Genomic DNA, 26,234 nt, shown 5'->3' with positions numbered 1-26,234 from the left:
TCGTCAGGTGTTTACCGGGTTAAGTTGGTGGGTGTTAAGAAGTGTGGTTTGAAGAGGGTCAGGTTTCAGAGGACACATGACTCGACTTTCGCCTCCCGAGCCTGTTGGGGAGTTGCAGCGATGAGACAAGATCAAAATCGGGGAGTCAAAAAAATTCAACTACAACAAAAACTATAGGGTTTTTGTGTGTAGTTCCAGTAATATTAGATTAACTAGTTTATTTATTTGTGTGTAGTTCCAGTAATACTATATACTAGATTAACTGACTAGTTTATTTATTTGTGTGTAGTTCCAGTAATACTATATACTAGATTAACTGACTAGTTTATTTATTTGTGTGTAGTTCCAGTAATACTATATACTAGATTAACTGACTAGTTTATTTATTTGTGTGTAGTTCCAGTAATACTATATACTAGATTAACTAGTTTATTTATTTGTGTGTAGTTCCAGTAATACTATATACTAGATTAACTGACTAGTTTATTTATTTGTGTGTAGTTCCAGTAATACTAGATACTAGATTAACTGACTAGTTTATTTATTTGTGTGTAGTTCCAGTAATATTAGATTAACTAGTTTATTTATTTGTGTGTAGTTCCAGTAATACTAGATACTAGATTAACTGACTAGTTTATTTATTTGTGTGTAGTTCCAGTAATACTAGATACTAGATTAACTGACTAGTTTATTTATTTGTGTGTAGTTCCAGTAATACTAGATACTAGATTAACTGACTAGTTTATTTATTTGTGTGTAGTTCCAGTAATACTAGATACTAGATTAACTGACTAGTTTATTTATTTGTGTGTAGTTCCAGTAATACTAGATACTAGATTAACTAGTTTATTTATTTGTGTGTAGTTCCAGTAATACTAGATACTAGATTAACTGACTAGTTTATTTATTTGTGTGTAGTTCCAGTAATATTAGATTAACTAGTTTATTTATTTGTGTGTAGTTCCAGTAATACTAGATACTAGATTAACTGACTAGTTTATTTATTTGTGTGTAGTTCCAGTAATACTAGATACTAGATTAACTGACTAGTTTATTTATTTGTGTGTAGTTCCAGTAATACTAGATACTAGATTAACTGACTAGTTTATTTATTTGTGTGTAGTTCCAGTAATACTAGATACTAGATTAACTGACTAGTTTATTTATTTGTGTGTAGTTCCAGTAATACTAGATACTAGATTAACTAGTTTATTTATTTGTGTGTAGTTCCAGTAATACTAGATACTAGATTAACTGACTAGTTTATTTATTTGTGTGTAGTTCCAGTAATATTAGATTAACTAGTTTATTTATTTGTGTGTAGTTCCAGTAATACTAGATACTAGATTAACTGACTAGTTTATTTATTTGTGTGTAGTTCCAGTAATATTAGATTAACTAGTTTATTTATTTGTGTGTAGTTCCAGTAATACTAGATACTAGATTAACTAGTTTATTTATTTGTGTGTAGTTCCAGTAATACTAGATTAACTGACTAGTTTATTTATTTGTGTGTAGTTCCAGTAATACTAGATACTAGATTAACTAGTTTATTTATTTGTGTGTAGTTCCAGTAATACTAGATACTAGATTAACTAGTTTATTTATTTGTGTGTAGTTCCAGTAATACTAGATTAACTAGTTTATTCATTTGTGTTGTGTGTGTTGGGCTTTACTGTTGTTGTAGGGACCAGAAGTCCTCACAAGGATAGTAAAACAAGGACCATTTGGACAAGTGGGGACAATTAGTCTGTCCCCCCCACAGGGAAAAGGTTAGGAAGGGGAAAGGGTTAGGAAGAATAGGATTTTGAATGGGAATCAATTTGTTTGGTCCCCACAAGAATAGTAAGACCAACGTGTGTGTCTCTGTGTGTGCAGGGTCATGTGTGGGCCTTGAGGTGGCTTGTTGGGTTCCTGTCTTCGTCTCCTGGAAGACTGGAGTCCTTCCTCAGAGGGGTAGCAGTGGAGCTGCACAACACTGGTACACACACACACTCACACACACACACACACACACACCCATGTACTCACACACACACACACACACACACACACACACACATGTACACACACACACACACACACACATGTACACACACACTCACACACACACACCCATGTACTCACACACACACACACACACACACACACACACACATGTACACACACACACATGTACACACACACTCACACACACACACCCATGTACTCACACACACACACACACACACACACATGTACACACACACACATGTACACACACACCCATGTACACACACACTCACACACACACACTCACACACCCATGTAGACACACACACTGAATGAACATGTTTTGTCTGTCTCTCGCTGAATGTTTTGTTTCTCTGCAGATGGATCCCAGCTGTCGTCCTCCTCCTTCCCTTCTTCTTCCCTCAAAGACCAGTGAGTTCTGTCATTCTGAACTGACTCTAAACATTTCAGTATGTAACATATCAGTATGTAATATATCAGTATGTAACATATCAGTATGTAATATATCAATCAGTATGTAACATATCAGTATGTAATATATCAGTATGTAATATATCAGTATGTAATATATCAGTATGTAACATATCAGTATGTAATATATCAATCAGTATGTAACATATCAGTATGTAATATATCAATCAGTATGTAATATATCAGTATGTAATATATCAGTATGTAACATATCAGTATGTAATATATCAGTATGTAATATATCAGTATGTAATATATCAGTATGTAATATATCAGTATGTAATATATCAGTATGTAACATATCAGTATGTAATATATCAATCAGTATGTAATATATCAGTATGTAATATACCAGTATGTAATATATCAGTATGTAATATATCAGTATGTAATATATCAGTATGTAATATATCAGTATGTAATATATCAGTATGTAATATATCAGTATGTAATATATCAGTATGTAATATATCAGTATGTAATATATCAGTATGTAATATATCAGTATGTAATATATCAGTATGTAATATATCAGTATGTAATATATCAATCAGTATGTAATATATCAGTATGTAATATATCAGTATGTAACATATCAGTATGTAATATATCAGTATGTAATATATCAGTATGTAACATATCAGTATGTAATATATCAGTATGTAATATATCAGTATGTAATATATCAGTATGTAATATATCAGTATGTAATATATCAGTATGTAATATATCAGTATGTAATATATCAGTATGTAATATATCAGTATGTAATATATCAGTATGTAATATATCAGTATGTAATATATCAGTATGTAATATATCAGTATGTAATATATCAGTATGTAACATATCAGTATGTAACATATCAGTATGTAACATATCAGTATGTAATATATCAGTATGTAATATATCAGTATGTAACATATCAGTATGTAATATATCAATCAGTATGTAATATATCAGTATGTAATATATCAGTATGTAATATATCAGTATGTAATATATCAGTATGTAATATATCAGTATGTAATATATCAGTATGTAATATATCAGTATGTAATATATCAGTATGTAACATATCAGTATGTAATATATCAGTATGTAATATATCAGTATGTAATATATCAGTATGTAATATATCAGTATGTAATATATCAATCAGTATGTAATATATCAGTATGTAACATATCAGTATGTAATATATCAGTATGTAATATATCAGTATGTAACATATCAGTATGTAATATATCAATCAGTATGTAATATATCAGTATGTAACATATCAGTATGTAACATATCAGTATGTAACATATCAGTATGTAACATATCAGTATGTAATATATCAGTATGTAATATATCAGTATGTAACATATCAGTATGTAACATATCAGTATGTAACATATCAGTATGTAACATATCAGTATGTAACATATCAGTATGTAATATATCAGTATGTAATATATCAGTATGTAACATATCAGTATGTAACATATCAGTATGTAACATATCAGTATGTAACATATCAGTATGTAACATATCAGTATGTAACATATCAGTATGTAATATATCAGTATGTAACATATCAGTATGTAACATATCAGTATGTAACATATCAGTATGTAATATATCAGTATGTAATATATCAATCAGTATGTAATATATCAATCAGTATGTAATATATCAGTATGTAATATATCAGTATGTAATATATCAGTATGTAACATATCAGTATGTAATATATCAATCAGTATGTAATATATCAGTATGTAATATATCAGTATGTAACATATCAGTATGTAATATATCAGTATGTAATATATCAGTATGTAATATATCAATCAGTATGTAATATATCAGTATGTAACATATCAGTATGTAACATATCAGTATGTAATATATCAGTATGTAATATATCAGTATGTAACATATCAGTATGTAATATATCAATCAGTATGTAATATATCAGTATGTAACATATCAGTATGTAATATATCAGTATGTAATATATCAGTATGTAACATATCAGTATGTAATATATCAATCAGTATGTAATATATCAGTATGTAACATATCAGTATGTAACATATCAGTATGTAACATATCAGTATGTAATATATCAGTATGTAATATATCAGTATGTAATATATCAGTATGTAACATATCAGTATGTAATATATCAGTATGTAATATATCAGTATGTAATATATCAGTATGTAACATATCAGTATGTAATATATCAGTATGTAATATATCAGTATGTAATATATCAGTATGTAACATATCATGTAACATATCAGTATGTAATATATCAATCAGTATGTAATATATCAGTATGTAATATATCAGTATGTAACATATCAGTATGTAATATATCAGTATGTAATATATCAGTATGTAATATATCAATCAGTATGTAATATATCAGTATGTAACATATCAGTATGTAACATATCAGTATGTAATATATCAGTATGTAATATATCAGTATGTAATATATCAATCAGTATGTAATATATCAGTATGTAATATATCAGTATGTAATATATCAGTATGTAACATATCAGTATGTAACATATCAGTATGTAACATATCAGTATGTAATATATCAGTATGTAATATATCAGTATGTAACATATCAGTATGTAATATATCAGTATGTAACATATCAGTATGTAACATATCAGTATGTAACATATCAGTATGTAATATATCAATCAGTATGTAACATATCAGGGGGTAATATATCAGTATGTAACATATCAGTATGTAACATATCAATCAGTATGTAATATATCAGTATGTAATATATCAGTATGTAATATATCAGTATGTAACATATCAGTATGTAACATATCAGTATGTAATATATCAGTATGTAATATATCAGTATGTAATATATCAGTATGTAACATATCAGTATGTAATATATCAGTATGTAACATATCAGTATGTAATATATCAGTATGTAACATATCAGTATGTAATATATCAGTATGTAATATATCAGTATGTAACATATCAGTATGTAATATATCAGTATGTAACATATCAGTATGTAATATATCAGTATGTAACATATCAGTATGTAACATATCAGTATGTAACATATCAGTATGTAATATATCAATCAGTATGTAACATATCAGGGGGTAATATATCAGTATGTAACATATCAGTATGTAACATATCAATCAGTATGTAACATATCAGTATGTAATATATCAGTATGTAACATATCAGTATGTAATATATCAGTATGTAACATATCAGTATGTAATATATCAGTATGTAACATATCAGTATGTAATATATCAGTATGTAACATATCAGTATGTAATATATCAATCAGTATGTAACATATCAGGGGGTAACATATCAGTATGTAACATATCAGTATGTAATATATCAGTATGTAACATATCAGCGGGTAATATATCAGTATGTAACATATCAGTATGTAACATATCAGCGGGTAACATATCAGTATGTAACATATCAGTATGTAATATATCAGTATGTAACATATCAGTTTGTAACATATCAGTATGTAACATATCAATCAGTATGTAACATATCAGTATGTAATATATCAGTATGTAACATATCAGTATGTAACATATCAGTATGTAACATATCAGTATGTAACATATCAGTATGTAACATATCAGTATGTAATATATCAGTATGTAACATATCAGCGGGTAATATATCAGTATGTAACATATCAGTATGTAACATATCAGCGGGTAACATATCAGTATGTAACATATCAGTATGTAACATATCAGTATGTAACATAGCAGTATGTAACATATCAGCGGGTAATATATCAGTATGTAACATATCAGTATGTAACATATCAGTATGTAACATAGCAGTATGTAACATATCAGCGGGTAATATATCAGTATGTAACATATCAGTATGTAATATATCAATCAGTATGTAACATATCAGTATGTAACATATCAGCGGGTAACATATCAGTATGTAACATATCAGTATGTAACATATCAGTATGTAACATAGCAGTATGTAACATATCAGCGGGTAATATATCAGTATGTAACATATCAGTATGTAACATATCAGGGGGTAATATATCAGTATGTAACATATCAGTATGTAATATATCAGTATGTAACATATCAGTATGTAATATATCAGTATGTAATATATCAGCGGGTAATATATCAGTATGTAACATATCAGTATGTAACATATAAGTGGGTAACATATCAGTAACATATCAGTATGTAATATATCAGCGGGTAATATATCAGTATGTAACATATCATCGGGTAATATATCAGTATGTAACATATCAGCGGGTAATATATCAGTATGTAACATATCAGTATGTAACATATCAGGGGGTAATATATCAGTATGTAACATAGCAGTATGTAATATATCAGTATGTAACATATCATCGGGTAATATATCAGTATGTAACATATCAGCGGGTAATATATCAGTATGTAACATATCAGCGGGTAATATATCAGTATGTAACATATCAGTATGTAACATATCAGGGGGTAATATGTCAGTATGTAACATATCAGTATGTAACATATCAGGGGGTAATATATCAGTATGTAACATATCAGTTTGTAACATATCATCGGGTAATATGTCAGTATGTAACATATCAGTATGTAATATATCAATCAGTATGTAACATATCAGGGGGTAATATATCAGTATGTAACATATCAGTATGTAATATATCAGTATGTAACATATCAGTATGTAATATATCAGTATGTAACATATCAGTTTGTAACATATCATCGGGTAATATATCAGTATGTAACATATCAGTATGTAATATATCAATCAGTATGTAACATATCAGGGGGTAATATATCAGTATGTAACATATCAGTATGTAATATATCAGTATGTAACATATCAGCGGGTAACATATCAGCGGGTAATATATCAGTATGTAACATATCAGTGGGTAATATATCAGTATGTAACATATCAGTGGGTAATATATCAGTATGTAACATATCAGTATGTAACATATCAGTATGTAAATATCAGTATGTAACATATCAGGGGGTAATATATCAGTAGGTAACATATCAGTAACATATCAGTATGTAACATATCAGCGGGTAACATATCAGTATGTAACATATCGGTATGTAACATATCGGTATGTAACATATCAGTGGGTAACATATCAGTGGGTAACATATCAGTGGGTAACATATCAGTGGGTAACATATCAGTGGGTAACATATCAGTGGGTAACATATCAGTGGGTAACATTTCAGCGGGTAATATATCAGTATGTAACATATCAGTATGTAACATATCAGTATGTAATATATCAGTATGTAACATATCAGTATGTAATATATCAGTATGTAACATATCAGCGGGTAACATATCAGCGGGTAATATATCAGTATGTAACATATCAGTGGGTAACATATCAGTAACATATCAGTATGTAACATATCAGCGGGTAACATATCAGCGGGTAACATATCAGTAACATATCAGTATGTAACATATCAGCGGGTAACATATCAGCGGGTAACATATCAGTATGTAACATATCAGTATGTAACATATCAGTATGTAACATATCAGTGGGTAACATATCAGTGGGTAACATTTCAGCGGGTAACATATCAGCGGGTAACATATCAGTATGTAACATATCAGCTGGTAACATATCAGTATGTAACATATCAGCTGGTAACATATCAGTATGTAACATATCAGTATGTAACATATCAGCGGGTAACATATCAGTAACATATCAGTGGGTAACATTTCAGCGGGTAATATATCAGTATGTAACATATCAGTATGTAACATCAATCAATCAATCAAATTTATTTTATATAGCCCTTCGTACATCAGCTGATATCTCAAAGTGCTGTACAGAAACCCAGCCTAAAACCCCAAACAGCAAGCAATGCAGGTGAAGAAGCACGGTGGCTAGGAAAAACTCCCTAGAAAGGCCAAAACCTAGGAAGAAACCTAGAGAGGAACCAGGCTATGTGGGGTGGCCAGTCCTCTTCTGGCTGTGCCGGGTGGAGATTATAACAAAACATGGTCAAGATGTTCAAATGTTCATAAATGACCAGCATGGTCGAATAATAATAAGGCAGAATAGTTGAAACTGGAGCAGCAGCACAGTCAGGTGGACTGGGGACAGCAAGGAGTCATCATGTCAGGTATTCCTGGGGCATGGTCCTAGGGCTCAGGTCAGTTGAAACTGGAGCAGCAGCACAGCCAGGTGGACTGGGGACAGCAAGGAGTCATCATGTCAGGTAGTCCTGGGGCATGGTCCTAGGGCTCAGGTCCTCCGAGAGAGAGAAAGAGAGGAGAGAATTAGAGAACGCACACTTAGATTCACACAGGACACCGAATAGGACAGGAGAAGTACTCCAGATATAACAAACTGACCCTAGCCCCCCGACACATAAACTACTGCAGCATAAATACTGGAGGCTGAGACAGGAGGGGTCAGGAGACACTGTGGCCCACTCCGAGGACACCCCCGGACAGGGCCAAACAGGAAGGATATAACCCCACCCACTTTGCCAAAGCACAGCCCCCACACCACTAGAGGGATATCTTCAACCACCAACTTACCATCCTGAGACAAGGCTGAGTATAGCCCACAAAGACCTCCGCCACGGCACAACTTAAGGGGGGGGGGGGGGGCGCCAACCCAGACAGGATGACCACATCAGTGACTCAACCCACTCAGGTGACGCACCCCCTCCAGGGACGGCATGAGAGAGCCCCAGTAAAGCCAGTGACTCAGCCCCTGTAATAGGGTTAGAGGCAGAGAATCCCAGTGGAAAGAGGGGAACCGGCCAGGCAGAGACAGCAAGGGTGGTTCGTTGCTCCAGAGCCTTTCCGTTCACCCTCCCTGGGCCAGACTACACTCAATCATATGACCCACTGAAGAGATGAGTCTTCAGTAGAGACTTAAAGGTTGAGACCGAGTTTGCGTCTCTGACATGGGTAGGCAGACCGTTCCATAAAAATGGAGCTCTATAGGAGAAAGCCCTGCCTCCAGCTGTTTGCTTAAAAATTCTAGGGACAATTAGGAGGCCTGCGTCTTGTGACCGTAGCGTACGTGTAGGTATGTACGGCAGGACCAAATCAGAGAGATAGATAGGAGCAAGCCCATGTAATGCTTTGTAGGTTAGCAGTAAAACCTTGAAATCAGCCCTTGCTTTCAGGAAGCCAGTGTAGAGAGGCTAGCACTGGAGTAATATGATCAAATTTTTTGGTTCTAGTCAGGATTCTAGCAGCCGTATTTAGCACTAACTGAAGTTTATTTAGTGCTTTATCCGGGTAGCCGGAAAGTAGAGCATTGCAGTAGTCTAACCTGGAAGTGACAAAAGCATGGATTAATTTTTCTGCATCATTTTTGGACAGAAAGTTCCTGATTTTTGCAATGTTACGTAGATGGAAAAAAGCTGTCCTTGAAATGGTCTTGATATGTTCTTCAAAAGAGAGATCAGGGTCCAGAGTAACGCCGAGGTCCTTCACAGTTTTATTTGAGACGACTGTACAACCATTAAGATTAATTGTCAGATTCAACAGAAGATCTCTTTGTTTCTTGGGACCTAGAACAAGCATCTCTGTTTTGTCCGAGTTTAAAAGTAGAAAGTTTGCAGCCATCCACTTCCTTATGTCTGAAACACATTCTTCTAGCAAGGGCAATTTTGGGGCTTCACCATGTTTAATTGAAATGTACAGCTGTGTGTCATCCGCATAGCAGTGAAAGTTAACATTATGTTTTCGAATAACATCCCCAAGAGGTAAAATATATAGTGAAAACAATAGTGGTCCTAAAACGGAACCTTGAGGAACACCGAAATTTACAGTTGATTTGTCAGAGGACAGACCATTCACAGAGACAAACTGATATCTTTCCGACAGATAAGATCTAAACCAGGCCAGAACTTGTCCGTGTGGACCAATTTGGGTTTCCAATCTCTCCAAAAGAATGTGGTGATCGATGGTATCAAAAGCAGCACTAAGGTCTAGGAGCACGAGGACAGATGCAGAGCCTCGGTCCGATGCCATTAAAATGTCATTTACCACCTTCACAAGTGCCGTCTCAGTGCTATGATGGGGTCTAAAACCAGACTGAAGCATTTCGTATACATTGTTTGTCTTCAGGAAGGCAGTGAGTTGTTGCGCAACAGCCTTTTCTAAAATTTTTGAGAGGAATGGAAGATTCGATATAGGCCGATAGTTTTTTATATTTTCTGGGTCAAGGTTTGGCTTTTTCAAGAGAGGCTTTATTACTGCCACTTTTAGTGAGTTTGGTACACATCCGGTGGATAGAGAGCCGTTTATTATGTTCAACATAGGAGGGCCAAGCACAGGAAGCAGCTCTTTCACTAGTTTAGTTGGAATAGGGTCCAGTATGCAGCTTGAAGGTTTAGAGGCCATGATTATTTTCATCATTGTGTCAAGAGATATAGTACTAAAACACTTGAGTGTCTCTCTTGATCCTAGGTCCTGGCAGAGTTGTGCAGACTCAGGACAACTGAGCTTTGAAGGAATACGCAGATTTAAGGAAGAGTCCGTAATTTGCTTTCTAATAATCATAATCTTTTCCTCAAAGAAGTTCATGAATTTATCACTGCTAAAGTGAAAGTCATCCTCTCTTGGGGAATGCTGCTTTTTAGTTAGCTTTGCGACAGTATCAAAAAGGAATTTCGGATTGTTCTTATTTTCCTCAATTAAGTTAGAAAAATAGGATGATCGAGCAGCAGTAAGGGCTCTTCGGTACTGCACAGTACTGTCTTTCCAAGCTAGTCGGAAGACTTCCAGTTTGGTGTGGCGCCATTTCCGTTCCAATTTTCTGGAAGCTTGCTTCAGAGCTCGGGTATTTTCTGTGTACCAGGGAGCTAGTTTCTTATGAGAAATGTTTTTAGTTTTTAGGGGTGCAACTGCATCTAGGGTATTGCGCAAGGTTAAGTTGAGTTCCTCAGTTAGGTGGTTAACTGATTTTTGTCCTCTGGCGTCCTTGGGTAGACAGAGGGAATCTGGAAGGACATCAAGGAATCTTTGTGTTGTCTGGGAATTTATAGCACGACTTTTGATGATCCTTGGTTGGGGTCTGAGCAGATTATTTGTTGCAATTGCAAACGTAATAAAATGGTGGTCCGATAGTCCAGGATTATGAGGAAAAACATTAAGATCCACAACATTTATTCCATGGGACAAAACTAGGTCCAGCGTATGACTGTGACAGTGAGTGGGTCCAGAGACATGTTGGACAAAACCCACTGAGTCGATGATGGCTCCGAAAGCCTTTTGGAGTGGGTCTGTGGACTTTTCCATGTGAATATTAAAATCACCAAAGATTAGAATATTATCCGCTATGACTACAAGGTCCGATAGGAATTCAGGGAACTCAGTGAGGAACGCTGTATATGGCCCAGGAGGCCTGTAAACAGTAGCTATAAAAAGTGATTGAGTAGGCTGCATAGATTTCATGACTAGAAGCTCAAAAGACGAAAACGTCATTTTTTTTTTTGTAAATTGAAATTTGCTATCGTAAATGTTAGCAACACCTCCGCCTTTGCGGGATGCACGGGGGATATGGTCACTAGTGTAGCCAGGAGGTGAGGCCTCATTTAACACAGTAAATTCATCAGGCTTAAGCCATGTTTCAGTCAGGCCAATCACATCAAGATTATGATCAGTGATTAGTTCATTGACTATAATTGCCTTTGAAGTAAGGGATCTAACATTAAGTAGCCCTATTTTGAGATGTGAGGTATCATGATCTCTTTCAATAATGACAGGAATGGAGGTGGTCTTTATCCTAGTGAGATTGCTAAGGCGAACACCGCCATGTTTAGTTTTGCCCAACCCAGGTCGAGGCACAGACACGGTCTCAATGGTGATAGCTGAGCTGACTACACTGACTGTGCTAGTGGCAGACTCCACTATGCTGGCAGGCTGGCTAACAGCCTGCTGCCTGGCCTGCACCCTATTTCATTGTGGAGCTAGAGGAGTTAGAGCCCTGTCTATGTTGGTAGATAAAATGAGAGCACCCCTCCAGCTAGGATGGAGTCCGTCACTCCTCAGCAGGTCAGGCTTGGTCCTGTTTGTGGGTGAGTCCCAGAAAGAGGGCCAATTATCTACAAATTCTATCTTTTGGGAGGGGCAGAAAACAGTTTTCAACCAGCGATTGAGTTGTGAGACTCTGCTGTAGAGCTCATCACTCCCCCTAACTGGGAGGGGGCCAGAGACAATTACTCGATGCCGACACATCTTTCTAGCTGATTTACACGCAGAAGCTATGTTGCGCTTGGTGATCTCTGACTGTTTCATCCTAACATCGTTGGTGCCGACGTGGATAACAATATCTCTATACTCTCTACACTCGCCAGTTTTAGCTTTAGCCAGCACCATCTTCAGATTAGCCTTAACGTCGGTAGCCCTGCCCCCCGGTAAACAGTGTATGATCGCTGGATGATTCTCAAGTCTAATACTGCGGGTAATGGAGTCGCCAATGACTAGAGTTTTCAATTTGTCAGAGCTAATGGTGGGAAGCTTCGGCGTCTCAGACCCCGTAACGGGAGGAGTAGAGACCAGAGAAGACTCGGCCTCTGACTCCGACCCGCTGCTTAATGGGGAAAACCGGTTGAAAGTTTCTGTCGGCTGAATGAGCGACACCGGTTGAGCGTTCCTACAGCATTTCCTTCCAGAAACCGTGAGAAAGTTGTCCGGCTGCGGGGACTGTGCCAGGGGATTTATACTACTATCTGTACTTACTGGTGGCACAGACGCGGTCTCATCCTTTCCTACACTGAAATTACCCTTGCCTAGCGATTGCGTCTGAAGCTGGGCTTGTAGCACAGCTATCCTCGCCGTAAGGCGAGTACAGCGACTACAATTAGAAGGCATCATGTTAATGTTACTACTTAGCTTCGGCTGTTGGAGGTCCTGACGAATCGTGTCCAGATAAAGCGTCCGGAGTGAAAAAGTTGAGGAGGAAAAAACAAAAATATGAACGGTAATTAAAAAGTAAAAACCGTAAATTTGTCAGGTAGCAAAACAGGTTGGCAACAAAACGCACAGCAACTCAAAAACAAGTCTGCAAGTCGTGATGGAACCCTAATGTGAAGGTGACATATCAGCGGGTGACATATCAGCGGGTAACATATCAGTATGTAACATATCAGCGGGTAACATATCAGTATGTAACATATCAGGGGGTAACATGTCTGTATTGTTCTGTCTCCAGGCCTGACCCCTTCTGGCACTACTACCTCACAGACTTTATCAGAGAGTAAGTCTCATAACACACTCTGCCCCTTCTCTACAAGAGTCCCCGTCCCCCCCTTCTCTACAAGAGTCCCCGTCCCCCCTTCTCTACAAGAGTCCCCGTCCCCCCCTTCTCTACAAGAGTCCCCATCCCCCCCTTCTCTACAAGAGTCCCCATCCCCCCCCTTCTCTACAAGAGTCCCCGTCCCCCCCTTCTCTACAAGAGTCCCATCCCCCCCTTCTCTACAAGAGTCCCCGTCCCCCCCTTCTCTACAAGAGTCCCCGTCCCCCTCTTCTCTACAAGAGTCCCCGTCCCCCCCTTCTCTACAAGAGTCCCCGTCCCCCCCTTCTCTACAAGAGTCCCCGTCCCCCCCTTCTCTACAAGAGTCCCCGTTCCCCCCTTCTCTACAAGAGTCCCATCCCCCCCTTCTCTACAAGAGTCCCCGTCCCCCCCTTCTCTACAAGAGTCCCCGTCCCCCTCTTCTCTACAAGAGTCCCCGTCCCCCCCTTCTCTACAAGAGTCCCCGTCCCCCCCTTCTCTACAAGAGTCCCCGTCCCCCCCTTCTCTACAAGAGTCCCCGTCCCCCCCTTCTCTACAAGAGTCCCCGTCCCCCTCTTCTCTACAAGAGTCCCCGTCCCCCCCTTCTCTACAAGAGTCCCCATCCCCCCTTCTCTACAAGAGTCCCCGTCCCCCCCTTCTCTACAAGAGTCCCCGTCCCCCCTTCTCTACAAGAGTCCCCGTCCCCCCTTCTCTACAAGAGTCCCCATCCCCCCCTTCTCTACAAGAGTCCCCGTCCCCCCCTTCTCTACAAGAGTCCCCGTCCCCCCCTTCTCTACAAGAGTAGAAAACAGAGGAGTGTCTGTTGTGTTACTGATGGAGTGTGTGTCTGTCTCCAGGACTCTATCTTTGAGAGTAGAAAACAGAGGAGTGTCTGTGTTACTGACTGTGTGTCTGTCTCCAGGACTATCTGTGAGAGTAGAAAACAGAGGAGTGTCTGTTGTGTTACTGACTGTGTGTCTGTTGTGTTACTGACTGTGTGTCTGTCTCCAGGACTCTATCTGTAATCCCGGACTGCAGCAGACTGGACCTGGATCAGACTGGAGTGTGACTCAGACTGGAGTGTGTGTGCGTGTGTGTGTGTGTGCGTATGTGTGTGTGGGCGCGTGAGAACGTCTCTGAACACGTGGAAGCAACGAAGAAGAGGACAATGATAGTATAATAATGTGTTTATCTGACTGTTAATAAGACCTTTTGTGCCTTTTTCTTTCTACAAATAAACAGATTATTTTATTTATCCGTATCACCGGAGTATGACTGCGGTGTAAAACGTGTGAGAGTAAATAGTGTGTTTTGGCTGTTGTCAAAAAAAAAAGCTCTTCATTATTTACTGAACACATTATTAATAATAAACACTTCTGGTTGCTGTTTTTACACGATGACGTCACAATCGCGTTCCGTTGTTCTGTCACAATGGGTTGTTGTTCTGACGAGCACACAACCCGGAGGGAAAGATCTGTTTTACACGTAGCTTTTTCAAAAATATTGATAACGACCTTGACACTGATGTTGGAACCACCGTTCCAAAATATATGTATGGTCTGAAATTCTACAACCCCTGAGACAAAAAGATTGATTTCATTCTAAAGTAATACATATCGATATGGACCTTAAGATGTGGCATCCACCTTGACAAAAGTACGTATTGTGTGAAAGTCCAGAACGACAGAAAATTAATTTTCACTTCAGCCAACACTGTTTTTTTAAAAGCTTTGCTGCCCCGTGTGAGGATCAAACTCACGACCTTCAGATTATGAGACTGAAACGCTACCTACTGCGCTAACGAGGCCCTTCTTGCAAAAATATCCAAAAAGAAGAAAAAAAAATATTGATGCCGAACATCAAATTTTGACACTGATGTTGGAACCACCGTTCCAAAATATATGTATGGTCTGAAATTCTACAACCCCTGAGACAAAAAGATTGATTTCATTCTAACGTAATACATATCGATATGGACCTTAAGATGTGGTATCCACCTTGACAAAAGTATGTATTGTGTGAAAGTCCAGAACGACAGTGAATTAATTTTCACTTCATCTTCAGCCAACACTCTTTTAAAAACTTTTGCTGCCCCGTGTGAGGATCAAACTCACGACCTTCAGATTATGAGACTGACGCGCTACCTACTGCGCTAATGAGGACCTTCTTGCATAAATGTCCAAAAAGAAGAAAAAAAAATATTGATACCGAACATCAAATTTTGACACTGATGTTGAAACCACCGTGCCAAAATATATGTATGGTCTGAAATTCTACAACCCCTGAGACAAAAAGATTGATTTCATTCTAACGTAATACATATCGATATGGACCTTAAGATGTGGTATCCACCTTGACAAAAGTATGTATTGTGTGAAAGTCCAGAACGACAGAGAATTAATTTTCACATCATCTTCAGCCAACACTCTTTTTAAAAGCTTTAATGCCCCGTGTGAGGATCGAACTCACGACCTTCAGATTATGAGACTGACACGCTACCTACTGCGCTAACGAGGCCCTGGACCTTAAGATATCCACCTTGACAAAAGTATGTATTGTGTGAAAGTCCAGAACGACAGAGAATTCATTTTCACTTCATCTTCAGCCAACACTCTTTTTAAAAGGTTTGCTGCCCCGTGTGAGGATCGAACTCAAGACCTTCAGATTATGAGACTGATGCGCTACCTACTAACGAGGCCCTTCATGTAAAAATGTCCAAAAAGAAGAAAAAAAAATATTGATACCGAACATCAAATTTTGACACTGATGTTGAAACCACCGTTCCAAAATATATGTATGGTCTGAAATTCTACAACCCCTGAGACAAAAAGATTGATTTCATTCTAAAGTAATACATATCGATATGGACCTTAAGATGTGGCATCCACCTTGACAAAAGTACGTATTGTGTGAAAGTCCAGAACGACAGAAAATTAATTTTCACTTCAGCCAACACTGTTTTTTTAAAAGCTTTGCTGCCCCGTGTGAGGATCGAACTCACGACCTTCAGATAATGAGACTGACGCGCTACCTACTGCGCTAACGAGGACCTTCATGCAAAAATCTCCAAAAAGAAGAAAAAAAAATATTGATACCGAACATCAAATTTTTGAAACCACCGTGCCAAAATATATGTATGGTCTGAAATTCTACAACCCCTGAGACAAAAAGATTGATTTCATTCTAAAGTAATACATATCGATATGGACCTTAAGATGTGGTATCCACCTTGACAAAAGTATGTATTGTGTGAAAGTCCAGAACGACAGTGAATTCATTTTCACCTTCAGCCAACACTGTCTTTTTAAAAGCTTTGCTGCCCCGTGTGAGGATCGAACTCACGACCTTCAGATAATGAGACTGACGCGCTACCTACTGCGCTAACGAGGACCTTCATGCAAAAATCTCCAAAAAGAAGAAAAAAAAATATTGATACCGAACATCAAATTTTTGAAACCACCGTGCCAAAATATATGTATGGTCTGAAATTCTACAACCCCTGAGACAAAAAGATTGATTTCATTCTAAAGTAATACATATCGATATGGACCTTAAGATGTGGTATCCACCTTGACAAAAGTATGTATTGTGTGAAAGTCCAGAACGACAGTGAATTCATTTTCACCTTCAGCCAACACTGTCTTTTTAAAAGCTTTGCTGCCCCGTGTGAGGATCGAACTCACGACCTTCAGATTATGAGACTGACGCGCTACCTACTGCGCTAACGAGGCCCTTCTTTCAAAAGTGTCCAAAAAAAAGAAAAAAAAATATTGATACCGAACATCAAATTTTGACACTGATGTTGAAACCACCGTGCCAAAATATATGTATGGTCTGAAATTCTACAACCCCTGAGACAAAAAGATAGATTTCATTCTAAAGTAATACATATCGATATGGATCTTAAGATGTGGTATCCACCTTGACAAAAGTATGTATTGTGTGAAAGTCCAAAACGACAGTGAACTAATTTTCACTTCATCTTCAGCCAACACTCTTTTTAAAAGTTTTGCTGCCCCGTGTGAGGATCGAACTCACGACCTTCAGATTATGAGCCTGACGCGCTACCTACTGCGCTAACGAGGCCCTTCTTGTAAAAATGTCCAAAAAGAAGAAAAAAAAATATTGATACCGAACATCAAATTTTTGAAACCACCTTGCCAAAATATATGTATGGTCTGAAATTCTACAACCCCTGAGACAAAAAGATTGATTTCATTCTAAAGTAATACATATCGATATGGACCTTAAGATGTGGTATCCACCTTGACAAAAGTATGTATTGTGTGAAAGTCCAGAACGACAGTGAATTCATTTTCACCTTCAGCCAACACTCTTTTTAAAAGCTTTGCTGCCCCGTGTGAGGATCGAACTCACGACCTTCAGATTATGAGACTGATGCGCTACCTACTAACGAGGCCCTTCATGTAAAAATGTCCAAAAAGAAGAAAAAAAAATATTGATACCGAACATCAAATTTTGACACTGATGTTGAAACCACCGTTCCAAAATATATGTATGGTCTGAAATTCTACAACCCCTGAGACAAAAAGATTGATTTCATTCTAAAGTAATACATATCGATATGGACCTTAAGATGTGGCATCCACCTTGACAAAAGTACGTATTGTGTGAAAGTCCAGAACGACAGAAAATTAATTTTCACTTCAGCCAACACTGTTTTTTTAAAAGCTTTGCTGCCCCGTGTGAGGATCGAACTCACGACCTTCGGATTATGAGACTGACGCGCTACCTACTGCGCTAACGAGGCCCTTCTTTCAAAAGTGTCCAAAAATAAGAAAAAAAAATATTGATACCGAACATCAAATTTTGACACTGATGTTGAAACCACCGTGCCAAAATATAGGTATGGTCTGAAATTCTACAACCCCTGAGACAAAAAGATAGATTTCATTCTAAAGTAATACATATCGATATGGACCTTAAGATGTGGTATCCACCTTGACAAAAGTATGTATTGTGTGAAAGTCCAGAACGACAGAGAATTCATTTTCACTTCATCTTCAGCCAACACTCTTTTTAAAAGGTTTGCTGCCCCGTGTGAGGATCGAACTCACGACCTTCAGATTATGAGACTGATGCGCTACCTACTAACGAGGCCCTTCATGTAAAAATGTCCAAAAAGAAGAAAAAAAAATATTGATACCGAACATCAAATTTTGACACTGATGTTGAAACCACCGTTCCAAAATATATGTATGGTCTGAAATTCTACAACCCCTGAGACAAAAAGATTGATTTCATTCTAAAGTAATACATATCGATATGGACCTTAAGATGTGGCATCCACCTTGACAAAAGTACGTATTGTGTGAAAGTCCAGAACGACAGAAAATTAATTTTCACTTCAGCCAACACTGTTTTTTTAAAAGCTTTGCTGCCCCGTTTGAGGATCGAACTCACGACCTTCAGATAATGAGACCGACGCGCTACCTACTGCGCTAACGAGGACCTTCATGCAAAAATCTCCAAAAAGAAGAAAAAAAAATATTGATACCGAACATCAAATTTTTGAAACCACCGTGCCAAAATATATGTATGGTCTGAAATTCTACAACCCCTGAGACAAAAAGATTGATTTCATTCTAAAGTAATACATATCGATATGGACCTTAAGATGTGGCATCCACCTTGACAAAAGTACGTATTGTGTGAAAGTCCAGAACGACAGAAAATTAATTTTCACTTCAGCCAACACTGTTTTTTTAAAAGCTTTGCTGCCCCGTTTGAGGATCGAACTCACGACCTTCAGATTATGAGACTGACGCGCTACCTACTGCGCTAACGAGGCCCTTCTTTCAAAAGTGTCCAAAAATAAGAAAAAAAAATATTGATACCGAACATCAAATTTTGACACTGATGTTGAAACCACCGTGCCAAAATATATGTATGGTCTGAAATTCTACAACCCCTGAGACAAAAAGATTGATTTCATTCTAAAGTAATACATATCGATATGGATCTTAAGATGTGGTATCCACTTTGACAAAAGTATGTATTGTGTGAAAGTCCAAAACGACAGTGAACTAATTTTCACTTCATCTTCAGCCAACACTCTTTTTAAAAGCTTTGCTGCCCCGTGTGAGGATCGAACTCACGACCTTCAGATTATGAGCCTGACGCGCTACCTACTGGGCTAACGAGGCCCTTCTTGTAAAAATGTCCAAAAAGAAGAAAAAAAAATATTGATACCGAACATCAAATTTTTGAAACCACCGTGCCAAAATATATGTATGGTCTGAAATTCTACAACCCCTGAGACAAAAAGATTGATTTCATTCTAAAGTAATACATATCGATATGGACCTTAAGATGTGGTATCCACCTTGACAAAAGTATGTATTGTGTGAAAGTCCAGAACGACAGTGAATTCATTTTCACCTTCAGCCAACACTCTTTTTAAAAGCTTTGCTGCCCCGTGTGAGGATCGAACTCACGACCTTCAGATTATGAGACTGATGCGCTACCTACTAACGAGGCCCTTCATGTAAAACTGTCGAAAAAGAAGAAAAAAAAATATTGATACCGAACATCAAATTTTGACACTGATGTTGAAACCACCGTTCCAAAATATATGTATGGTCTGAAATTCTACAACCCCTGAGACAAAAAGATTGATTTCATTCTAAAGTAATACATATCGATATGGACCTTAAGATGTGGCATCCACCTTGACAAAAGTACGTATTGTGTGAAAGTCCAGAACGACAGAAAATTAATTTTCACTTCAGCCAACACTGTTTTTTTAAAAGCTTTGCTGCCCCGTGTGAGGATCAAACTCACAACCTTCAGATTATGAGACTGATGCGCTACCTACTGCGCTAACGAGGCCCTTCTTTCAAAAGTGTCCAAAAATAAGAAAAAAAAATATTGATACCGAACATCAAATTTTGACACTGATGTTGAAACCACCGTGCCAAAATATATGTATGGTCTGAAATTCTACAACCCCTGAGACAAAAGATAGATTTCATTCTAAAGTAATACATATCGATATGGACCTTAAGATGTGGTATCCACCTTGACAAAAGTATGTATTGTGTGAAAGTCCAAAACGACAGTGAACTAATTTTCACTTCATCTTCAGCCAACACTCTTTTTAAATGCTTTAATGCCCCGTGTGAGGATCGAACTCACGACCTTCAGATTATGAGACTGATGCGCTACCTACTAACGAGGCCCTTCATGTAAAAATGTCCAAAAAGAAGAAAAAAAAATATTGATACCGAACATCAAATTTTGACACTGATGTTGAAACCACCGTTCCAAAATATATGTATGGTCTGAAATTCTACAACCCCTGAGACAAAAAGATAGATTTCATTCTAAAGTAATACATATCGATATGGACCTTAAGATGTGGCATCCACCTTGACAAAAGTACGTATTGTGTGAAAGTCCAGAACGACAGAAAATTAATTTTCACTTCAGCCAACACGTTTTTTTAAAAGCTTTGCTGCCCCGTGTGAGGATCGAACTCACGACCTTCAGATTATGAGACTGACGCGCTACCTACTGCGCTAACGAGGCCCTTCTTTCAAAAATGTCCAAAAATAAGAAAAAAAAATATTGATACCGAACATCAAATTTTGACACTGATGTTGAAACCACCGTGCCAAAATATAGGTATGGTCTGAAATTCTACAACCCCTGAGACAAAAAGATAGATTTCATTCTAAAGTAATACATATCGATATGGACCTTAAGATGTGGTATCCACCTTGACAAAAGTATGTATTGTGTGAAAGTCCAGAACGACAGTGAATTAATTTTCACTTCATGTTCAGCCAACACTCCTTTAAAAACGTTTGCTGCCCCGTGTGAGGATCGAACTCACGACCTTCAGATTATGAGACTGACGCGCTACCTACTGCGCTAACGAGGACCTTCTTGCAAAAATGTCCAAAAAGAAGAAAAAAAATTATTGATTCCGAACATCAAATTTTGACACTGATGTTGAAACCACCGTGCCAAAATATATGTATGGTCTGAAATTCTACAACCCCTGAGACAAAAAGATTGATTTCATTCTAAAGTAATACATATCGATATGGACCTTAAGATGTGGTATCCACCTTGACAAAAGTATGTATTGTGTGAAAGTCCAGAACGACAGTGAATGAATTTTCACTTCATCTTCAGCCAACACTGTCTTTTTAAATGCTTTTGCTGCCCCGTGTGAGGATCGAACTCACGACCTTCAGATTATGAGACTGACGCGCTACCTACTGCGCTAACGAGGCCCTTCTTGCATAAATGTCCAAAAAGAAGAAAAAAAAATATTGATACCGAACATCAAATTTTGACACTGATGTTGAAACCACCGTGCCAAAATATATGTATGGTCTGAAATTCTACAACCCCTGAGACAAAAAGATTGATTTCATTGTAAAGTAATACATATCGATATGGACCTTAAGATGTGGTATCCACCTTGACAAAAGTATGTATTGTGTGAAAGTCCAGAACGACAGTGAATTCATTTTCACCTTCAGCCAACACTCTTTTTAAAAGCTTTGCTGCCCCGTGTGAGGATCGAACTCACAACCTTCAGATTATGAGACTGACGCGCTACCTACTGCGCTAACGAGGCCCTTCTTTCAAAAGTGTCCAAAAATAAGAAAAAAAAATATTGATACCGAACATCAAATTTTGACACTGATGTTGAAACCACCGTGCCAAAATATATGTATGGTCTGAAATTCTACAACCCCTGAGACAAAAAGATTGATTTCATTCTAAAGTAATACATATCGATATGGATCTTAAGATGTGGTATCCACTTTGACAAAAGTATGTATTGTGTGAAAGTCCAAAACGACAGTGAACTAATTTTCACTTCATCTTCAGCCAACACTCTTTTTAAAAGCTTTGCTGCCCCGTGTGAGGATCGAACTCACGACCTTCAGATTATGAGCCTGACGCGCTACCTACTGGGCTAACGAGGCCCTTCTTGTAAAAATGTCCAAAAAGAAGAAAAAAAAATATTGATACCGAACATCAAATTTTTGAAACCACCGTGCCAAAATATATGTATGGTCTGAAATTCTACAACCCCTGAGACAAAAAGATTGATTTCATTCTAAAGTAATACATATCGATATGGACCTTAAGATGTGGTATCCACCTTGACAAAAGTATGTATTGTGTGAAAGTCCAGAACGACAGTGAATTCATTTTCACCTTCAGCCAACACTCTTTTTAAAAGCTTTGCTGCCCCGTGTGAGGATCGAACTCACGACCTTCAGATTATGAGACTGATGCGCTACCTACTAACGAGGCCCTTCATGTAAAACTGTCGAAAAAGAAGAAAAAAAAATATTGATACCGAACATCAAATTTTGACACTGATGTTGAAACCACCGTTCCAAAATATATGTATGGTCTGAAATTCTACAACCCCTGAGACAAAAAGATTGATTTCATTCTAAAGTAATACATATCGATATGGACCTTAAGATGTGGCATCCACCTTGACAAAAGTACGTATTGTGTGAAAGTCCAGAACGACAGAAAATTAATTTTCACTTCAGCCAACACTGTTTTTTTAAAAGCTTTGCTGCCCCGTGTGAGGATCAAACTCACAAACTTCAGATTATGAGATTGATGCGCTACCTACTGCGCTAACGAGGCCCTTCTTTCAAAAGTGTCCAAAAATAAGAAAAAAAAATATTGATACCGAACATCAAATTTTGACACTGATGTTGAAACCACCGTGCCAAAATATATGTATGGTCTGAAATTCTACAACCCCTAAGACAAAAGATAGATTTCATTCTAAAGTAATACATATCGATATGGACCTTAAGATGTGGTATCCACCTTGACAAAAGTATGTATTGTGTGAAAGTCCAAAACGACAGTGAACTAATTTTCACTTCATCTTCAGCCAACACTCTTTTTAAATGCTTTAATGCCCCGTGTGAGGATCGAACTCACGACCTTCAGATTATGAGACTGATGCGCTACCTACTAACGAGGCCCTTCATGTAAAAATGTCCAAAAAGAAGAAAAAAAAATATTGATACCGAACATCAAATTTTGACACTGATGTTGAAACCACCGTTCCAAAATATATGTATGGTCTGAAATTCTACAACCCCTGAGACAAAAAGATAGATTTCATTCTAAAGTAATACATATCGATATGGACCTTAAGATGTGGCATCCACCTTGACAAAAGTACGTATTGTGTGAAAGTCCAGAACGACAGAAAATTAATTTTCACTTCAGCCAACACGTTTTTTTAAAAGCTTTGCTGCCCCGTGTGAGGATCGAACTCACGACCTTCAGATTATGAGACTGACGCGCTACCTACTGCGCTAACGAGGCCCTTCTTTCAAAAGTGTCCAAAAATAAGAAAAAAAAATATTGATACCGAACATCAAATTTTGACACTGATGTTGAAACCACCGTGCCAAAATATATGTATGGTCTGAAATTCTACAACCCCTGAGACAAAAAGATTGATTTCATTCTAAAGTAATACATATCGATATGGACCTTAAGATGAGGTATCCACCTTGACAAAAGTATGTATTGTGTGAAAGTCCAGAAAGACAGTGAATTAATTTTCACTTCATCTTCAGCCAACACTCTTTTTAAAAGCTTTGCTGCCCCGTGTGAGGATCGAACTCACGACCTTCAGATTATGAGACTGACGCGCTACCTACTGCGCTAACGAGGCCCTTCTTGTAAAAATGTCCAAAAAGAAGAAAAAAAAATATTGATACCGAACATCAAATTTTTGAAACCACCGTGCCAAAATATATGTATGGTCTGAAATTCTACAACCCCTGAGACAAAAAGATTGATTTCATTCTAAAGTAATACATATCGATATGGACCTTAAGATGTGGTATCCACCTTGACAAAAGTATGTATTGTGTGAAAGTCCAGAACGACAGAGAATTAATTTTCACTTCATCCAACACTGTCTTTTTAAAAGCTTTGCTGCCCCGTGTGAGGATCGAACTCACGACCTTCAGATTATGAGACTGACGCGCTACCTACTGCGCTAACGAGGCCCTTCTTTCAAAAGTGTCCAAAAATAAGAAAAAAAAATATTGATACCGAACATCAAATTTTGACACTGATGTTGAAACCACCGTGCCAAAATATATGTATGGTCTGAAATTCTACAACCCCTGAGACAAAAAGATTGATTTCATTCTAAAGTAATACATATCGATATGGACCTTAAGATGTGGCATCCACCTTGACAAAAGTACGTATTGTGTGAAAGTCCAGAACGACAGAAAATTAATTTTCACTTCAGCCAACACTGTTTTTTTAAAAGCTTTGCTGCCCCGTTTGAGGATCGAACTCACGACCTTCAGATAATGAGACCGACGCGCTACCTACTGCGCTAACGAGGACCTTCATGCAAAAATCTCCAAAAAGAAGAAAAAAAAATATTGATACCGAACATCAAATTTTTGAAACCACCGTGCCAAAATATATGTATGGTCTGAAATTCTACAACCCCTGAGACAAAAAGATTGATTTCATTCTAAAGTAATACATATCGATATGGACCTTAAGATGTGGTATCCACCTTGACAAAAGTATGTATTGTGTGAAAGTCCAGAACGACAGTGAATTCATTTTCACCTTCAGCCAACACTCTTTTTAAAAGCTTTGCTGCCCCGTGTGAGGATCGAACTCACGACCTTCAGATTATGAGACTGACGCGCTACCTACTGCGCTAACGAGGCCCTTCTTTCAAAAGTGTCCAAAAATAAGAAAAAAAAATATTGATACCGAACATCAAATTTTGACACTGATGTTGAAACCACCGTGCCAAAATATATGTATGGTCTGAAATTCTACAACCCCTGAGACAAAAAGATTGATTTCATTCTAAAGTAATACATATCGATATGGATCTTAAGATGTGGTATCCACTTTGACAAAAGTATGTATTGTGTGAAAGTCCAAAACGACAGTGAACTAATTTTCACTTCATCTTCAGCCAACACTCTTTTTAAAAGCTTTGCTGCCCCGTGTGAGGATCGAACTCACGACCTTCAGATTATGAGCCTGACGCGCTACCTACTGGGCTAACGAGGCCCTTCTTGTAAAAATGTCCAAAAAGAAGAAAAAAAAATATTGATACCGAACATCAAATTTTTGAAACCACCTTGCCAAAATATATGTATGGTCTGAAATTCTACAACCCCTGAGACAAAAAGATTGATTTCATTCTAAAGTAATACATATCGATATGGACCTTAAGATGTGGTATCCACCTTGACAAAAGTATGTATTGTGTGAAAGTCCAGAACGACAGTGAATTCATTTTCACCTTCAGCCAACACTCTTTTTAAAAGCTTTGCTGCCCCGTGTGAGGATCGAACTCACGACCTTCAGATTATGAGACTGATGCGCTACCTACTAACGAGGC

The 26,234-nt window shown here is 37.4% G+C and overlaps 21 non-coding genes across 21 annotated transcripts; all 21 read right to left on the bottom strand.

The window, feature by feature from the left end:
- Positions 1-15,541: 15,541 nt before the first annotated feature.
- On the bottom strand, positions 15,542-15,614 carry trnam-cau (transfer RNA methionine (anticodon CAU)). The gene has a single exon. It is a non-coding gene; the product is annotated as a tRNA-Met (tRNA).
- A 637-nt stretch (positions 15,615-16,251) lies between these two features.
- trnam-cau (transfer RNA methionine (anticodon CAU)) lies at positions 16,252-16,324 on the bottom strand. Its single transcript has one exon. It is a non-coding gene; the product is annotated as a tRNA-Met (tRNA).
- Positions 16,325-16,783: 459 nt separating this feature from the next.
- On the bottom strand, positions 16,784-16,856 carry trnam-cau (transfer RNA methionine (anticodon CAU)). The gene has a single exon. It is a non-coding gene; the product is annotated as a tRNA-Met (tRNA).
- A 268-nt stretch (positions 16,857-17,124) lies between these two features.
- trnam-cau (transfer RNA methionine (anticodon CAU)) lies at positions 17,125-17,197 on the bottom strand. Its single transcript has one exon. It is a non-coding gene; the product is annotated as a tRNA-Met (tRNA).
- Positions 17,198-17,465: 268 nt separating this feature from the next.
- On the bottom strand, positions 17,466-17,538 carry trnam-cau (transfer RNA methionine (anticodon CAU)). The gene has a single exon. It is a non-coding gene; the product is annotated as a tRNA-Met (tRNA).
- A 282-nt stretch (positions 17,539-17,820) lies between these two features.
- trnam-cau (transfer RNA methionine (anticodon CAU)) lies at positions 17,821-17,893 on the bottom strand. The gene has a single exon. It is a non-coding gene; the product is annotated as a tRNA-Met (tRNA).
- A 612-nt stretch (positions 17,894-18,505) lies between these two features.
- trnam-cau (transfer RNA methionine (anticodon CAU)) lies at positions 18,506-18,578 on the bottom strand. Its single transcript has one exon. It is a non-coding gene; the product is annotated as a tRNA-Met (tRNA).
- Positions 18,579-19,546: 968 nt separating this feature from the next.
- Positions 19,547-19,619, bottom strand: trnam-cau (transfer RNA methionine (anticodon CAU)). The gene has a single exon. It is a non-coding gene; the product is annotated as a tRNA-Met (tRNA).
- A 282-nt stretch (positions 19,620-19,901) lies between these two features.
- trnam-cau (transfer RNA methionine (anticodon CAU)) lies at positions 19,902-19,974 on the bottom strand. The gene has a single exon. It is a non-coding gene; the product is annotated as a tRNA-Met (tRNA).
- A 612-nt stretch (positions 19,975-20,586) lies between these two features.
- Positions 20,587-20,659, bottom strand: trnam-cau (transfer RNA methionine (anticodon CAU)). The gene has a single exon. It is a non-coding gene; the product is annotated as a tRNA-Met (tRNA).
- Positions 20,660-21,285: 626 nt separating this feature from the next.
- Positions 21,286-21,358, bottom strand: trnam-cau (transfer RNA methionine (anticodon CAU)). The gene has a single exon. It is a non-coding gene; the product is annotated as a tRNA-Met (tRNA).
- Positions 21,359-21,640: 282 nt separating this feature from the next.
- On the bottom strand, positions 21,641-21,713 carry trnam-cau (transfer RNA methionine (anticodon CAU)). The gene has a single exon. It is a non-coding gene; the product is annotated as a tRNA-Met (tRNA).
- A 285-nt stretch (positions 21,714-21,998) lies between these two features.
- trnam-cau (transfer RNA methionine (anticodon CAU)) lies at positions 21,999-22,071 on the bottom strand. The gene has a single exon. It is a non-coding gene; the product is annotated as a tRNA-Met (tRNA).
- A 277-nt stretch (positions 22,072-22,348) lies between these two features.
- trnam-cau (transfer RNA methionine (anticodon CAU)) lies at positions 22,349-22,421 on the bottom strand. Its single transcript has one exon. It is a non-coding gene; the product is annotated as a tRNA-Met (tRNA).
- A 282-nt stretch (positions 22,422-22,703) lies between these two features.
- Positions 22,704-22,776, bottom strand: trnam-cau (transfer RNA methionine (anticodon CAU)). The gene has a single exon. It is a non-coding gene; the product is annotated as a tRNA-Met (tRNA).
- Positions 22,777-23,388: 612 nt separating this feature from the next.
- On the bottom strand, positions 23,389-23,461 carry trnam-cau (transfer RNA methionine (anticodon CAU)). Its single transcript has one exon. It is a non-coding gene; the product is annotated as a tRNA-Met (tRNA).
- Positions 23,462-24,087: 626 nt separating this feature from the next.
- On the bottom strand, positions 24,088-24,160 carry trnam-cau (transfer RNA methionine (anticodon CAU)). Its single transcript has one exon. It is a non-coding gene; the product is annotated as a tRNA-Met (tRNA).
- Positions 24,161-24,442: 282 nt separating this feature from the next.
- Positions 24,443-24,515, bottom strand: trnam-cau (transfer RNA methionine (anticodon CAU)). The gene has a single exon. It is a non-coding gene; the product is annotated as a tRNA-Met (tRNA).
- A 267-nt stretch (positions 24,516-24,782) lies between these two features.
- Positions 24,783-24,855, bottom strand: trnam-cau (transfer RNA methionine (anticodon CAU)). The gene has a single exon. It is a non-coding gene; the product is annotated as a tRNA-Met (tRNA).
- A 617-nt stretch (positions 24,856-25,472) lies between these two features.
- trnam-cau (transfer RNA methionine (anticodon CAU)) lies at positions 25,473-25,545 on the bottom strand. Its single transcript has one exon. It is a non-coding gene; the product is annotated as a tRNA-Met (tRNA).
- A 282-nt stretch (positions 25,546-25,827) lies between these two features.
- Positions 25,828-25,900, bottom strand: trnam-cau (transfer RNA methionine (anticodon CAU)). Its single transcript has one exon. It is a non-coding gene; the product is annotated as a tRNA-Met (tRNA).
- Between the last annotated feature and the right edge of the window lie 334 nt (positions 25,901-26,234).

Source organism: Oncorhynchus clarkii, chromosome 17, assembly GCF_045791955.1.
Source record: "Oncorhynchus clarkii lewisi isolate Uvic-CL-2024 chromosome 17, UVic_Ocla_1.0, whole genome shotgun sequence".
Classification (NCBI taxonomy): Eukaryota; Metazoa; Chordata; class Actinopteri; order Salmoniformes; family Salmonidae; genus Oncorhynchus; species Oncorhynchus clarkii.
This window is presented reverse-complemented; position numbering and strand designations above follow the sequence as displayed.